At 36.4% G+C, this 16,777-nt stretch overlaps 1 protein-coding gene and 1 long non-coding RNA gene across 24 annotated transcripts in view; one reads left to right on the forward strand and one right to left on the reverse strand.

Annotated features, from left to right (window-relative positions):
- Window positions 1-16,777, forward strand: part of EVI5 (ecotropic viral integration site 5) — a 233,160-nt gene that overhangs the window by 72,620 nt on the left and 143,763 nt on the right. The gene's annotated exons all lie outside the window — the stretch shown is intronic.
- LOC309631304 lies at window positions 12,304-14,862 on the reverse strand. Its single transcript, XR_014246182.1, has 2 exons — window positions 12,775-14,862; window positions 12,304-12,744 (listed from the first exon to the last, which is right to left on the reverse strand). It is a non-coding gene; the product is annotated as an uncharacterized lncRNA (long non-coding RNA).

The following is a 16,777-nucleotide window of genomic DNA, read 5'->3' on the forward strand; positions in this document are numbered from 1 at the left end:
AAACACTTTGATCTAATTAGTTAAAAAGTTTAACGCAAGCAACATTTCTGTAATTTAGTAAGACATGAATTAATTTTTTAATGGTTACGATTTTTATTTTAACAATAACCTATTTTTGTTTGTTTTCTTTTAAATATATTTATGAGAACTAAGAGGTGGCTTTTAAGGTATCGTACTTATGAACACAGTATCTATACTATTTATACTAGAAAATTCTTGAAATAGGTTTTATTATGTCTGAACAACCTTCTAGGCACATTAGGATATATTAATCAGAAAAGAACATAATGATAATGGATGACTTACCTTTCATCTGAACTTGTTCTTACTATGGCCGTGTAACTTTCTAATTTTGATGGACTATTTGTTAAGTTGTTTTTTTTTGTTCTTTTTTTTCATTTTTCTTGTGTCAATTTTTTTTTCCACACACACACACACACACACACACACTGTATTTTATTTTTACAAGAGATAAATAGACTGACACCAAGCATTGTACATGGATGACCACAACAAAAGCAACAATGATTGCAATTACCAAACATGAAACACACTCATACTATGTCATAATATTGACATTCAGTCCAGTAATCCTCCACTGTAGCAGCTCCTTTACTTTGCAGTGAAAATTCATTTGTATATTCTTTGCCTCTGAGTCCTTGTGGGATTTTTTTTTTTTTAATTCAAAGAGAAAGTCACAAAAATTATACTCATCCTCATCAGTTCACTCAATCCCATGTAATTAATTTTTTTTTCATCTTGATCTTTTGTTAGCACTTTTATGAGTTCATCAGTTTTTCATTAGAATTCTGAAAATGCTTGTTCATTCAGTTCAGCAGTACAGTCAGTTACCAGAAACCTGTACTTGTCAGTCTTTTCCATGAATTTCTTGAAGATGAAACCCTTTTATAGGAACATATTTGCAAAAGCATCAGAGTACACCCAGAACTGTCTGTAAATGACAAAAGACTTAAAAGTGACCGCGGTTAAAGATTTGATGAAAGTTCATAATAATGCAGTTGACAAGAAAATTAGTTATTTCTGAGATATACATTTTAAAGTAATAACTAGGATTATGACTTATAACATTATACCATAACATATAAGATTTTTAGAAATTTCATGTAATGTCTGAAACATTTATATTAACATATTTCCATACAAATAACCCAATGAAAGTTTAGTATTAGTTGTTTTGTTTGTTTTTTTATACTGCAGGTTCTTATTAGTCATCAATTTTATACACATCAGTGTATACATGTCAATCCCAATCGCCCAATTCAGCACACCACCATCCCCACCCCACCGCAGTTTTCCCCCCTTGGTGTCCATATGTCTGTTCTCTACATCTGTGTCTCAACTTCTGCCCTGCAAACCGGCTCATCTGTACCATTTTTCTAGGTTCCACATACATGCGTTAATATACGATATTTGTTTTTCTCTTTCTGACTTACTTCACTCTGTATGACAGTCTCTAGATCCATCCACGTCTCAACAAATGACTCAATTTCGTTCTTTTTTATGGCTGAGTAATATTCCATTGTATATATGTACCACAACTTCTTTATCCATTCGTCTGTTGATGGGCATTTAGGTTGCTTCCATGACCTGGCTATTGTAAATAGTGCTGCAATGAACACTCGGGTGCATGTGTCTTTTTGAATTACGGTTTTCTCTGGGTATATGGCCAGTAGTGGGATTGCTGGGTCATATGGTAATTCTATTTTTAGTTTTTTAAGGAACCTCCATACTGTTCTCCATAGTGGCTGTATCAATTTACATTCCCACCAACAGTGCAAGAGGGTTCCCTTTTCTCCACACCCTCTCCAGCATTTGTTGTTTGTAGATTTTCTGATGATGGCCATTCTAACTGGTGTCAGGTGATACCTCATTGTAGTTTTGATTTGCATTTCTCTAATAATTAGTGATGTTGAGCATCTTTTCATGTGCTTCGTGTCCGTCTGTATGTCTTCTTTGGAGAAATGTCTATTTGGGTCTTCTGCCCATTTTTGGATTGGGGTGTTTGTTTCTTTAATATTGAGCTGAATGAGCTGTTTATATATTTTGGAGATTAATCCTTTGTCTGTTGATTCGTTTGCAAATATTTTCTCCCATCCTGAGGGTTGTCTTTTCGTCTTGTTTATGGTTTCCTTGGCTGTGCAAAAGCTTTGAAGTTTCATTAGGTCCCATTTATTTATTTTTGTTTTTATTTCCATTACTCTAGGAGGTGGATCAAAAAAGATCTTGCTGTTTTAAAAATATTTTTTCTGAGTATAGGACTCTAGGTTGACAGGGCTTTTTGTTTGTTTGTTTTGTTTGTTTTCCTTCAGTACTGTAATGATGTGTCATTGACTTCACTCTTGTATTGTTTACATCAGGAAATCTGATGCAATCCTTATCTTTGTTCCTGTGTATATAATGTGTCATTTTCCCTCTCTGTCTCCTTTTAGATTTTTTCTTTATCCCTGGTTTTGTTTATTTACTAATTAATTGATTGATTAAATTTTGGCTGCGTTGGGTCTTCATTGCTGTGCGCGGGCTTTCTCTAGTTGTGGTGAGCAGCGGCTACTCTTTGTTGCGGTGCATGGGCTTCTCACTGCGGTGGCTTCTCTTGTTGCGGAGCACGGGCTCTAGGCTCCTGGGCTTCAGTAGTTGCGGCATGCAGGCTCAGTAGTTGTGGAATGCGTGCTCAGTAATTGTGGCGTGCAAGCTCTAGAGTGCAGGCTCCGTAGTTGTGGCACACAGGCTTAGTTGCTCCACGGCATGTGGGATCTTCCTGGACCAGGGCTCGAACCCATATCCCCTGCATTGGCAGGTGGACTCTTAACCACTGAGCCACACAGGGAAGTCCTTTATCCCTGGTTTTAAGCAGTGATTCTGAGGTGCCTTATTGTAGTTTTCTGCATGTTTCTTACTTTTGGGTTTTGTTGAACTTCTTGTAGACTTAATAATTTTCCTCAAATTTGGAAACTTTTCGACCATTTTATTCTTCAAATTTTTTTGTTCCTTTCTCTCCTCCTCCTCAGTGACTCTAATTACACAAATATTAGGCCACTCGAAGTTGTTCCACAGCTCACTGATACTGTGTTCACTTTCTGGAAAATTTTTATTGCTTTGTATTCAAGTTCTCTATATTGTGATCTGCCATGTCTAATTTGCCATTAATCCTATCCAGTGTGTTTTTCCATCTCTCACATTTTTCACCTCTAGAAGGTGGAGCTGAGTGTTGTTCGTATGTCTCTACTTAAGTTTTGAACATACAGAAATATAGTCTTAATAACTTTTAATGGCCTTGTCTGGTAGTTCTAACATTTCTATCAATACCAGTTTGCTTTTGATTAATTGCTTTTTCTTCTCATTGGTTATATTTTTCTGCTTCTTTGCATGCCTGATAATATTTGATTGGATGTCTTACAATGTGAATTTTACCTCACTTGGTTTGGCTGTTTTCCTGTAAATATTCTTGAGCTTTGTTCAAGAATGCAGTTAAGTTACTTGGAAAGAATTTGCTCTGGAGTAGTGCACAGCCTAGGGCTATTATTCCCTCCTACTGAGGCACGACCCTTTTGTGTACTTTACCCAGTATGCCTTGAAACAGGTTTTCCAGTCTGGCCGGTGGGGACAGATACTATTCCTGGCCCTGTGTGAATGGTGGCCACTGTTTAATCTTTTCTGGTGGGTTTTTTTCTCTAGCTTTGGGTAGTTTCCTTACATACATGTGCTGATCAGTTCCCAGCTGAATACTTAATGGGTATCCTCTGTCAGTCTCTGAAGATCTTGTTTGTGTACTTCTTACCTCTCTGATACTCTGTTCCTTGGACTCTAGCCACTTTGGTCCCCTCATGCTCTCAGCTCTGTCTACTCAATTGAGAAAGTTCACTAGGTTCTGTTGAATTCTTCCTATGCATGCCAGAATCTGGAAACTCTCTCAAGGCAGGTAAGATGGCAATCATAGGTCTTACCTCACTTATCTCCTGAGTTTCAGAAATTGCTGTCCATTGTTGCCTGTTGGCCAAAGTCTTATATATCCTGAATATTAACTCTGCTCAGCTTTAAAAAAAATTTATTGCTGAGGTAGTTGTTGAAATTTTTGCTTTCAAATGACCTGTCCTCAGGTTTGGTCCCTTTCTGTTGATATGGAGACAGAAAATAGAGACGTGAAAGAAATTACCTGGAAATAGAATTTACAAGCTAGAGATTTTGAACCTGGCCCAAATGAACAACTAGAAGAAGACCTAATGTTAGCCCATACAAACCTGGCAATAGAAATTGTCCCCTTCTGATTATTGTTTCTTAGAAAGTGCTTTTAAAGGGTTTTCTTTGGCTCTCAGCATTTGATGGGTAAGATAGAAAGCTCAGTGTGCCACATGATGATAACTTTATGTGGGTTTTATGTGTGTATTGGTATTAACTTTGTGCCCCTTTGCTTATTGCATTTGAAAGATTTAGAGCAAAGTCTTTTGGTTGAGGTTTTAGGAGGAGGTAGTTTTCTAGCATAATATGTAGATTGGCAAAGTTTCTTGGATAAGATGAATTTGGAAGAGGCTCATGAAAGAGCAAAGTGGAGTGTTGGGTTGTGTGAAGGCAGTTATGAGCAAATAGTTGCTCACAGAAAACAAAGTGGCGGAGACTGTTAAAGAGAACAAAAGGAGGTGTATGGTGTGGAAAACTTAGTGGAATATAAAACCAGGGCAGGACTGGCAAAGTAAAACACGTATAGATAGTGCTAAAGGATGTAAAGAATTTATAAGTTTTGAATTGGTTCTTACATGAAAAGTAGTTCGCACAAAAGATAACTTTGGCCCTGAGTTTGTAAGTGACCAAAGTTGAATTTATTTTTATGGTTATGATCAATAATTACTGTATAATTAAAATATAGAAAACACCATATAAAAATTGTTGCAAGTGATGTGTGTATAGATGAACTTTTCCCCAAGTAATTCACAATTTATTCCAGAATACTAAATGTGCTTGGCATATATGTTAACAATTAAATAATAATTGTTAGAATTGTTTAAAGATGTCTAGAAAAGAGATTTTGACAAGTAAGACTTTGAAAAAGTAAAAGAAGCAGAAGGTTTTTGCCCTTTGTTCTTGTGTGGAATTACTCAAAACTTTGTACTTTTTTGAGTTCACATTTTGAGTCTCTCACTCTTTTTAAAAAAATCATTAAAACCCAGAATCCATGGGAAGGATTTATGTGTAGAGAATGGGTAAATGTAGCAATATTTTGTTTTGCCTTAGGAGAACAATCCTGATGGAAAAACACATCTTTCTGACTTTAATAAAAAATAAAATGACAAACACTAAGATCTAGCTCACCTTCCCCTGTTCTGCTCTAGTACGCCACCAATGCATTAAGTCCAAGGAAAAATTGCAAGAATAATAAACTAAATTTTCTCTGACCACTTCTGTGGTTTGTAATGTAGATATATGCAAGTTATGTATCTAAAGTAAAAATTGAGACATAACTGTTACTTCTAACAGGGGAGATGCTTTTATTTAGGATTTTTTCTTCTCTTTTGTAAATGTAGATGAATCTTTTGTGTTGTTTAACTGTCTTTGATTAAGAAAGTATAAAATACTTTGACAGTATTTTAGAAAATTAAAATTGAAGAAACATGAAAATACCAAATTCTATAAAGGAACTGTTTTTCCTTCCCATAGTTTTACTGCAGTTATCACTTTTTAAAAATCAGTGCATCTGGCAACCCCAGAAAGATGTGAAGAAATGGTTCAATACGATGTCAAAGATCTGTTTGATGAAAGTTAATTATTGATAGCCTTGAAGTTGAAATAGGACAGCTATTTTTTTTTCTGTGTTAAGTGTGTTTTTCATTTTAAAAATACAAAGGCTTTGGCTGAGATGAATTTAAGAAGGTAAGGTTCAAGTGTAATAGCAATGAATTTTAATTAAGGAGGGGAATAGTGCTGATTTAAATTTTAAACGGGCCATTATTTGTGTGGTTTAAAAGTTTGGCATTGCAACCATGTTTGTTTCCTTTTGCATTCTGTTATGTAGAATCAGATTTTACTTTTTAGCAGATTTTGGGGGGTGAAATATGAGAATGAGGAAATGGTTCTTCTAAACTAAAGTAAATATATTTTATTTATTTTTTTAAATATGGTAAGCAGGAATCTTTGAAACCTTAATTTATATATCTTTGTATCCTACCAACATCTAAGTCTACACTGTCCAATATGGAAGCCATTAGCCATATGTGACAGTTGAGCTCCTGAAATGTTGCTGGTCTAAATTGTGATGGGCTGTAAGAGTAATATATGCTCTAGATTTTGAAGAGCTGATTTGGGAGGGGGGGGGGAAATCTCATTAATTAAAACAATTTTGATTACATACTAAAAATATATAATATTTTGACTATATTTGATAAATTATTAAAATTAATTGCAACTATTTCTTTATACTTTAAATTTGGCTATTAGAATATTTAAAATTATGTAGGGGCTTGCATTATATTTCTGTTGGACATTGCTGATCTAGGTGATCTAACTTTTATGTTTATAATTTTACCACCACAGCATTACCTCAGTTTTCCTAAGGATACTCTCTATAACACAGCCATGAACATTTAAGGAAGTAGTAAAAAGCTTCTGAACAAAACATGTATTTTCAAGTCTTTGCGTTAAAAATTATGTTATTTTTTTCTTTATTTTTTTAAAAACATTTTATTATAGAAAACAATAAAAACAATAAAATATAAACAAAATAGCAGTATAATGAACTCTTCTGTATCCATCATCCAGGTTCAACTCATAGTTAATCTTTTTTTTTTTTTTCCTGAGGTATACATTTTAAAGTAATAACTAGAATTATGACTTATAACATTATACCAGAGCATATAAGATTTTTACAAGTTTCATGTAATGTCTGAAACATTTATATTAACATATTTCCATACAAATAACCCAGTGAAAGTTTAGTATTAGTTGTTTTGTTTGTTTGTTTGTTTTTATACTGCAGGTTCTTGTTAGTCATCAATTTTATACACATCAGTGTATACATGTCAATCCCAATCGCCCAATTCAGCACACCACCATCCCCACTCCACCGCGGTTTTCCCCCCGTGGTGTCCATATATCTGTTCTCTACATCTGTGTCTCAACTTCTGCCCTGCAAACTGGCTCATCTGTACCATTTTTCTAGGTTCCACATACATGTGTTAATATACGATATTTGTTTTTCTCTTTCTGACTTACTTCACTCTGTATGACAGTCTCTAGATCTATCCACGTCTCAGCAAATGACTCAATTTCGTTCCTTTTTATGGCTGAGTAATATTCCATTGTATATATGTACCACAACTTCTTTAACCATTCGTCTGTCAATGGGCATTTAGGTTGCTTCCATGACCTGGCTATTGTAAATAGTGCTGCAGTGAACATTGGGGTGCATGTGTCTTTTTGAATTATGGTTTTCTCTGGGTATACGCCCAGTAGTGGGATTGCTGGATCATATGGTAAATCTATTTTTAGTTTTTTAAGGAACCTCCATACTGTTCTCCATAGTGGCTGTATCAATTTACATTCCCACCAACAGTGCAAGAGGGTTCCCTTTTCTCCACACCCTCTCCAGCATTTGTTGTTTGTCAATTTTCTGATGATGCCCATTCTAATTGGTGTGAGGTGATACCTCATTGTAGTTTTGATTTGCATTTCTCTGATAATTAGTGATGTTCAGCAGCTTTTCATGTGCTTCTTGGCCATCTGTATGTCTTCTTTGGAGAAATGTCTATTTAGGTCTTCTGCCCATTTTTGGATTGGGGTGTTTGTTTCTTTAATATTGAGCTGAATGAGCTGTTTATATATTTTGGAGATTAATCCTTTGTCCGTTGATTCGTTTGCAAATATTTTCTCCCATTCTGAGGGTTGTCTTTTCGTCTTGTTTATGGTTTCCTTTGCTGTGCAAAAGCTTTGAAGTTTCATTAGGTCCCATTTATTTTTTTTTGTTTTTATTTCCATTACTCTAGGAGGTGGATCAAAAAAGATCTTGCTGTGATTGATGTCAAAGAGTGTTCTTCCTATGTTTTCCTCTAAGAGTTTTATAGTGCCTGGTCTTACATTTAGGTCTCAAATCCATTTTGAGTTTGTTTTTGTGTATGGTGTTAGGGAGTGTTCTAATTTCATTCTTTTACATGTAGCTGTCCAGTTTTCCCAGCACCACTTATTGAAGAGACTGTCTTTTCTCCATTGTATATCTTTGCCTCCTTTGTCATAGATTAGTTGACCATAGGTGTGTGGGTTTATCTCTGGGCTTTCTATCTTGTTCCACTGATATATGTTTCTGTTGAAAAATTCATGTATTTTTAATCATAGGAGAAGCCTTTAGATCTTCACTCAAACTCTTTATTCTTTTTCTTTTCATAGGATTGTTTTAAATTTTTAATTAGTTGTCTGACTTCCTGAGGAATTTGATGATATGATTAATTAAAAGAATTTATTGTACTACTCTTTCTGTTGCAACTAGCTTAGCTTCAGTCTGCAGTGTCTATGCTTTCTGTCTGCGTAAAGCGATCAGTAAACCATCAGTTTCCTTTTTTTAAATTTTGTTTTTTTAACATCTTTATTGGATTATAATTGCTTTACAATGGTGTAGTTAGTTTCTGCTTTATAACAAAGTGAATCAGCTATACATATACATATATCCCCATATCTCCTCCCTCTTGTGTCTCCCTCCCACCCTCCCTATCCCACCCCTCTAGGTGGTCACACAGCACTGAGCTGATCTCCCTGTGCTATGCGGCTGCTTCCCACTAGCTATCTATTTTACATTTGATAGTATATAGAAGTCCATGACACTCTCTCACTTGGTCACAGCTTACCCTTGCCCCTTCCCGTGTCCTCAAGTCCATTCTCTACGTCTGCATCTTTATTCCTGTCCTGCCCCTAGGCTCTTCGGAACCATTTTTTTTTTGAGATTCCATATATATGTGTTAGCATACGGTACTTATTTTTCTCTTTCTGACTTACTTCACTCTGTATGACAGTCTCTAGGTCCATCCACCTCACTACAAATAACTCAATTTCATTTATTTTTATGTCTGTGTAATATTCCCATGTATATATGTGCCACATCTTTATCCATTCATCTGTTGATGGACACTTAGGTGGCTTCCATGTCCTGGCTATTGTAAATAGAGCTGCAGTGAACATTGTGGTACATGTCTCTTTTTGAATTATGGTTTTCTCAGGGTATATGCCCAGTAGTGGGATTGCTGGGTCGTATGGTAGTTCTATTTTTAGTTTTTTAGGGAACCTCCATACTGTTCTCTAATCCATGAATTTGGTAAAGTAGCAGAATACAAAATTAATGCACAGAAATCTCTTGCATTCCTATACACTAATGATGAAAGATCTGAAAGAGAAATTAAGGAAACACTCCTATTTCCCATTGCAACAAAAAGAATAAAATACCTAGGAATAAACCTACCTAAGGAGACAAAAGACCTGTATGCAGAAAACTATAAGACACTGATGAAAGAAATTAAAGATGATACAAACAGATGGAGAGATATACCATGTTCTTGGATTGGAAGAATCAACATTGTGAAAGTGACTCTACTACCCAAAGCAATCTACAGATTCAGTGCAATCCCTATCAAACTACCAATGGCATTTTTCACAGAACTAGAACAAAAAATTTCACAATTTGTATGGAAACACAAAATATCCCGAACAGCCAGGGCAATCTTGAGAAAGAAAAATAGAGCTGGAGGAATCAGGCTCCCTGACTTCAGACTATACTACAAAGCTACAGTAATCAAGACAGTATGGTACTGGCACAAAAACAGAAGTATAGATCAATGGAACAGGATAGAAAGCCCAGAGATAAACCCATACACATATGGTCATCTTATCTTTGATAAAGGAGGCAAGAATATACAATGGAGAAAAGACAGCCTCTTCAATAAGCAGTGCTGGGAAAACTGGACAGCTACATGTAAAAGAATGAAATTAGAACACTCCCTAACACCATACACAAAAATAAACTCAAAATGGATTAAAGACCTAAGTGTAAGGCCAGACACTATCAAACTCTTAGAGGAAAACATAGGCAGAACACTCTTTGACATAAATCACAGCAAGATCCTTTTTGACCCACCTCCTAGAGAAATGGAAATAAAAACAAAAGTGAACAAATGGGACCGAATGAAACTTAAAAGCTTTTGCACAGCAAAGGAAACCATAAACAAGAACAAAAAGACAACCCTCAGAATGGGAGAAAATATCTGCAAATGAAGCAACTGACAAAGGATTAATCTCCAAAATTTACAAGCCTCTCATGCAGCTCAATATCAAAAAAACAAACAGCGCAAACCAAAAATGGGCAGAAGACCTAAATAGACATTTCTCCCAAGAAGATATACAGATTGCCAACCATCGGTTTCTGATCAGAATATTTGAGAGGGGGCTGCAAGACTCGTGCATTCACCTTCTCTGAGATCTCATCTTACAGAAACAAAAGCCAGAGAAAACGCCTATGCTTTCAGAACTGGAGAGATTCTTGTCATTTAGGCACCTCCCTCCTGAGTTGTCTCTGAATTGTTTCCTGTGCTAATTCCTTGTCTTTTCTCTTAATTGTCCCTTCTTGTTTCTATTGTTCTGAGACGTGTGTATATGTGCTTGATGATGTTGATGTGAAAGGGTGTGACTCCTCTGTGAGTCAGACGTGTATTTTGTTGCTATTGATTTGCCTTTCTTTCAGCCAGCAAGCTGCCGTCTTTCTCCCTGCACTTTCATATCCTGTTTGTTTGGTGTAACATTACAAGAGTGTTTGAACCCTATGTTTGAAAAGTTGCTCCCTCTGCAATAAAGTGCCAGTGTATTTAGCTTTCCAAGTGTTTTTCTCGTATAGCAGTTTTCTTCCTTAGCTGTCTTAGATCTTTCCTTAGTTCTTTATAAATTAACTTAGCAGTTAACACATTCCTAAATGGCATGTTGACCTGTCATTTTTGTATCCTGCTCTCTTATTTCTGGTATCCATAGGAAAGCATTATACTGAGTACAACAGGATATTCAAAAAGTTTGTCAAATAACTGCCCAATTTCCATTTGTAGACTTTTCAACTTCTGGGCTTTATTTATTTATGTATGTATGTATGTATGTATGTATGTATGTATGGCTGCGTTGGGTCTTTGTTGCTGCACGAGGGCTTTCTCTAGTTGTGGCGAGCGGGGGGCTACTCTTCGTTGTGGTGCGCGGGCCTCTCGTTGCAGTGGCTTCTCTTGTTGCGGAGCATGGGCTCTAGGTGCGCGGGCTCAGTAGTTGTGGCTTGTGGGCTCTAGAACTCAGGCTCAGTAGTTGTGGCACACGAGCTTAGTTACTCCACGGCATGTGGGATCTTCCCGGACCAGGGATCGAACCCGTTTCCCCTGCCAGTGCAGGCGGATTCTTAACCACTGCGCCACCAGGGAAACCCTGAGCTTCTTATCTACATGGATAAGTCCCACAAGTACTTCATATTCCAAATAACCCAAAAGAGAACCCATTCTTTATCTTCTCCTTTGTATTTTTCATAGTATTGTAGTAAGTAGAGGGTTTTTTTTTTTCTTTCATGTTTATCAAATATATCCTGCTATACATAAGCTACTTTTTTTTTTTCATGTACCCATCATGAAGTGCACAGAGTACCATTTTCCTCAGATAGGTGGCCCCTTGGTGAAGTGAAGTTTCAGTTCTCAGTAGCAGGAATATGGTGAAGGTAATCTCTCTAAAATAAGACCCAAAGACCCTGATTACTCTCTTTGTTGGCATATTCCCTTGTTCTCACTTTAGTCCCTAGTCCTATCTATTAGGGAACTGGAAATGCTTTCTCTCTGCCAAGTATTCTAAGCTTCTGCAAGCAAACAATCCTAGACTTTTTCCATCCTTGATACTATTTGAAGTCCAACTGATAATTGGCTTTAGCACCTCCACCTCAGATAATGTGGAGCTGTAGCCATTTTGAATGCTGCCCTTAGAGCTGGAGGTACAGAAACTTGGAATTGCTTAGCTAGGAGACTGAGGACTATGTATTTATTCCCTAGTCAGTAGAGATTCAACTCTGATGTCTTAGTCTGGCAGCATTCTAAGAGGATGAATAAATTTGGGCCTCTGAATTATTGTATAGCAGCAGGCCACACATACCTATGGGGAATGCCTTTGATTATAGCGTACAATATTCCTACCAGGCCAATATTCTTTTCCTTAATTTGATAAATTTCTTCTTGAATTAGTCATAAGGAAATTATGATGGGGTGGGAAGGTAGTTTCCTTTTTTTTTTTTTTTTTTTTTTTTTAATTACAGTAAATCCATGCAAGGCAGTGAACCCATGTGCTCTGGGAAGAGGAAGATAAATGAATAAGTTTTGAATAGACTTCTCACTCGCCTGTGGGTCATGAGTAATGTTGTATTACTACTTTCTCAGTTGCCAGGCTAAAATCTCTGGAAACTGTTGGCATTTTCAGGCAGTGTGCCTCTTCTACCATGTCAAGAGTATTTTAATTGAATTTAAACTAGGTGGCAACCTGTCTAGGAGTCTTCCTGCGGTTTTTTTTTTTTTTAATCACTGCTTTTAGGAAAAAGAAATAAAAAAGATATGATTCTGATTACGCATTCTGTAAGGTCTACCTATTTTTAATTAGTATGTAAATTCTTCTCCTACATACCATGACTAAGTAGCTAGTGGGGAGAGACTTGATAGTATCAATTCAAGTGTTACTTCTTTTGGAAAATGTTAACGTTCTCTCAGAAGGATTTCATTGTATCCATAGCACTGGAAAAAAATTATAAAGTTTTTCCTTAGAAAATTCTAAATTTTGATAGAGTGACCAACAAAGTTGAAAAAAGAGAAAGGAAGTAGTGTTCATACTTCCCTTTCTTTATGAAATAGATACACTTAATATATCAAAAAGTTACTGTTTTTTGTGATAGTAATAGTCATGGTTTTTAAAACAATTCTGAAGGGCTTCTAGTAATAAAAAGCAGTAGTTTCTCACCTAATTCTCACTACCCCTAATGTCATTAACCAGAGACAGTATTTTTAATACATTTTTATAAAGCTGATGTATAATTTGCAACAGAGAAATGCACAGTTCTTAAGTGTACAGTTAGAGCTTTGATAGATGTATACACCTGTGTATAACCCACAGGCCATTAACACGGAGACAATTTCTGTCATCTCAGAATATTCATTTGTGCCCTTTTTAGCAACCCCACCACCTGAAACATTTCATCTGATTTTCATTGCCATGGATATATTTCGTTCTTTTTTTGATATAACAGCATTTGGGGGCTATAATTCATATACTATGCAATTCACCCATATGAAGTGTACAATTGAGTGTTTTTTCATGTATTCACAGAGTTGTGCAACCAATCACCACAATCAATTTTAGAACATTTTCATCACCCCCAAAAGAAACTTTGTATCCATTAGCAGCCACTGCCCATTCCTCCTTGTTCCCCTTACTCCCACTCCAGTCCTCAGCAGCATCTAATCTACTTTCTGAATTCTAGCTATTTCCTATAAATGGAATCATACAATATGTTTCCTTTTGTGACTGGTTCTTTCACTTAGCAGTGTTTTCAAGGTTTATCCATGTTGTAACATGTATCACTACTTCATTTATTTTCAAGACTGAATGATATTACACCTTATGGATATATCAGTGTTTTTATTCATTCAGCACTTGATGGACATTTGGATTGTTTCCACTTTTTGGCTATTATGAATAATGCTGCCATGAACATTCATTGTATAAGTTTTGTGTGGACATAGATTTTCATTTCTCTTGAATATATACCTAAGAGTGGAATGGCTGATTCGTATGGTAATTCTATGTTTAACCATTTAAGGAATTGCCAGACTATTTTCCGAAGTGGTTTTAACCACTTTATATTCCCATCAGTAGTGTCTGAGGGTTCCTGTGTCTCCATATCTTCACCAACACTTATTATTTGTCTTTTTTTTTTTTTAACAACTTTATTGGAGTATAATTGCTTTACAATGGTGTGTTAGTTTCTGCTTTATAACAAAGTTAATCAGTTATACATATACATATGTTCCCATATCTCTTCCCTCTTGCATCTCCCTCCCACCCTCCCTATCCCACCCCTCTAGGTGGTCACTAAGCACCGAGCTGATCTCCCTGTGCTATGCGGCTGCTTCCCACTAGCTATCTATTTTACATTTGGTAGTGTATGTATGTCCATGCCACTCTCTCACCCTGTCACATCTAACCCCTCCCCCTCCCCATATCCTCAAGTCCATTCTCTAGTAAGTCTGTGTCTTTATTCCCGTCTTGCCACTAGGTTCTTCATGACCTTTTTTTTTTTTCCCTTAGATTCCATATATGTGTGTTAGCATACTGTATTTGCTTTTCTCTTTCTGACTTACTTCACTCTGTATGACAGACTCTAACTCCATCCACCTCACTACAAATACCTCCATTTCCTTTCTTTTTATGGCTGAGTAATATTCCATTGTATATATGTGCCACATCTTCTTTATCCATTCATCCGATGATGGACACTTAGGTTGCTTCCATGCCCTGGCTATGGTAAATAGAGCTGCAATGAACATTGTGGTACATGACTCTTTTTGAATGATGGTTTTCTCAGGGTATATGCCCAGTACTGGGATTGCTGGGTCATATGGTAGTTCTATTTTTAGTTTTTTAAGGAACCTCCATACTGTTCTCCATAGTGGCTGTATCAATTTACATTCCCACCAACAGTGCAAGAGTGTTCCCTTTTCTCCACACCCTCTCCAGCATTTATTGTTTCTAGATTTTTTGATGATGGCCATTCTGACTGGTGTGAGATGATATCTCATGGTAGTTTTGATTTGCATTTCTCTAATGATTAATGATGTTGAGCAGTCTTTCATGTGTCTGTTGGCAATCTGTACATCTTCTTTGGAGAAATGTCTGTTTAGGACTTCTGCCCATTTTTTGGATTGGGTTGTTTGTTTTTTTGTTATTGAGCTGCATGAGCTGCTTGTAAATCTTGGAGATTAATCCTTTGTCAGTTGCTTCATTTGCAAATATTTTCTCCCATTCTGAGGGTTGTCTTTTGGTCTTGTTTATGGTTTCCTTTGCTGTGCAAAAGCTTTTAAGTTTCATTAGGTCCCATTTGTTTATTTTTGTTTTTATTTGCATTTCTCTAGGAGGTGGGTCAAAAAGGATCTTGCTGTGATTTATGTCATAGAGTGTTCTGCCTATGTTTTCCTCTAAGAGTTTGATAGTGTCTGGCCTTACACTTAGGTCTTTAATCCATTTTGAGTTTATTTTTGTGTATGGTGTCAGGGAGTGTTCTAATTTCATACTTTTACATGTACCTGTCCAATTTTCCCAGCACCACTTATTGAATAGGCTGTCTTTTCTCCACTGTATATGTTTGCCTCCTTTATCAAAGATAAGGTGACCATATGTGCGTGGGTTTATCTCTGGGCTTCCTATCCTGTTCCACTGATCTATATTTCTGTTTTTGTGCTAGTACCAAACTGTCTTGATTACTGTAGCTTTGTAATATAGTCTGAAGTCAGGGAGCCTGATTCCTCCAGCTCCATTTTTCGTTCTCAAGATTGCTTTGGCTATTCGGGGTCTTTTGTGTTTCCATACAAATTGTGAAATTTTTTGTTCTAGTTCTGTGAAAAATGCCAGTGGTAGTTTGATAGGGATTGCATTGAATCTGTAGATTGCTTTGGGTAGTAGAGTCATTTTCACAATGTTGATTCTTCCAATCCAAGAACATGGTATAGCTCTCCATCTATTTGTATCATCTTTAATTTCTTTCATCAGTGTCTTATAATTTTCTGCATACAGGTCTTTTGTGTCCTTAGGTAGGTTTATTCCTAGATATTTTATTCTTTTTGTTGCAGTGGTAAACAGGAGTGTTTTCTTAATTTCATTTTCAGATTTTTCGTCATTAGTGTATAGGAATGCAAGAGATTTCTGTGCATTAATTTTGTATCCTGCTACTTTACCAAATTCATTGATTAGCTCTAGTAGTTTTCTGGTAGCATCTTTAGGATTCTCTATGTATAGTATCATGTCATCTGCAAACAGTGACAGCTTTACTTCTTCTTTTCCGATTTGGATTCCTTTTATTTCTTTTTCTTCTCTGATTGCTGTGGCTAACACTTCCAAAACTATGTTGAATAATAGTGGTGAGAGTGGGCAACCTTGTCTTCTTCCTGATCTTAGTGGAAATGGTTTCAGTTTTTCACCATTGAGGACAATGTTGGCTGTGGGTTTGTCATATATGGCCTTTATTATGTTGAGGAAAGTTCCCTCTCTGCCTACTTTCTGCAGGTCTTTTATCATAAGTGGGTGTTGAATTTTGTCGAAAGCTTTCTCTGCATCTATTGAGATGATCATATGGTTTTTCTCCTTCAGTTTGTTAATATGATGTATCACGTTGATTGATTTGCATATATTGAAGAATCCTTGCATTGCTGGGATAAACCCCACTTGATCATGGTGTATGATCCTTTTAATGTGCTGTTGGATTCTGTTTGCTAGTATTTTGTTGAGGAGTTTTTTTGCATCTATGTTCATCAGTGATATTGGCCTGTAGTTTTCTTTCTTTGTGACATCTTTGTCTGGTTTTGGTATCAGGGCGATGGTGGCCTCGTAGAATGAGTTTGGGAGTGTTCCTCTCTCTGCAATATTTTGGAAGAGTTGGAGAAGGATAGGTGTTAGCTCTTCTCTAAATGTTTGATAGAATTCGCCTGTGAAGCCATCTGGTCCTGGGCTTTTGTTTGTTGGAAGATTT

The sequence above is a fragment of the Balaenoptera borealis genome (assembly GCF_965194805.1).
Source record: "Balaenoptera borealis genome assembly, chromosome: 1".
Lineage (NCBI taxonomy): Eukaryota > Metazoa > Chordata > Mammalia > Artiodactyla > Balaenopteridae > Balaenoptera > Balaenoptera borealis.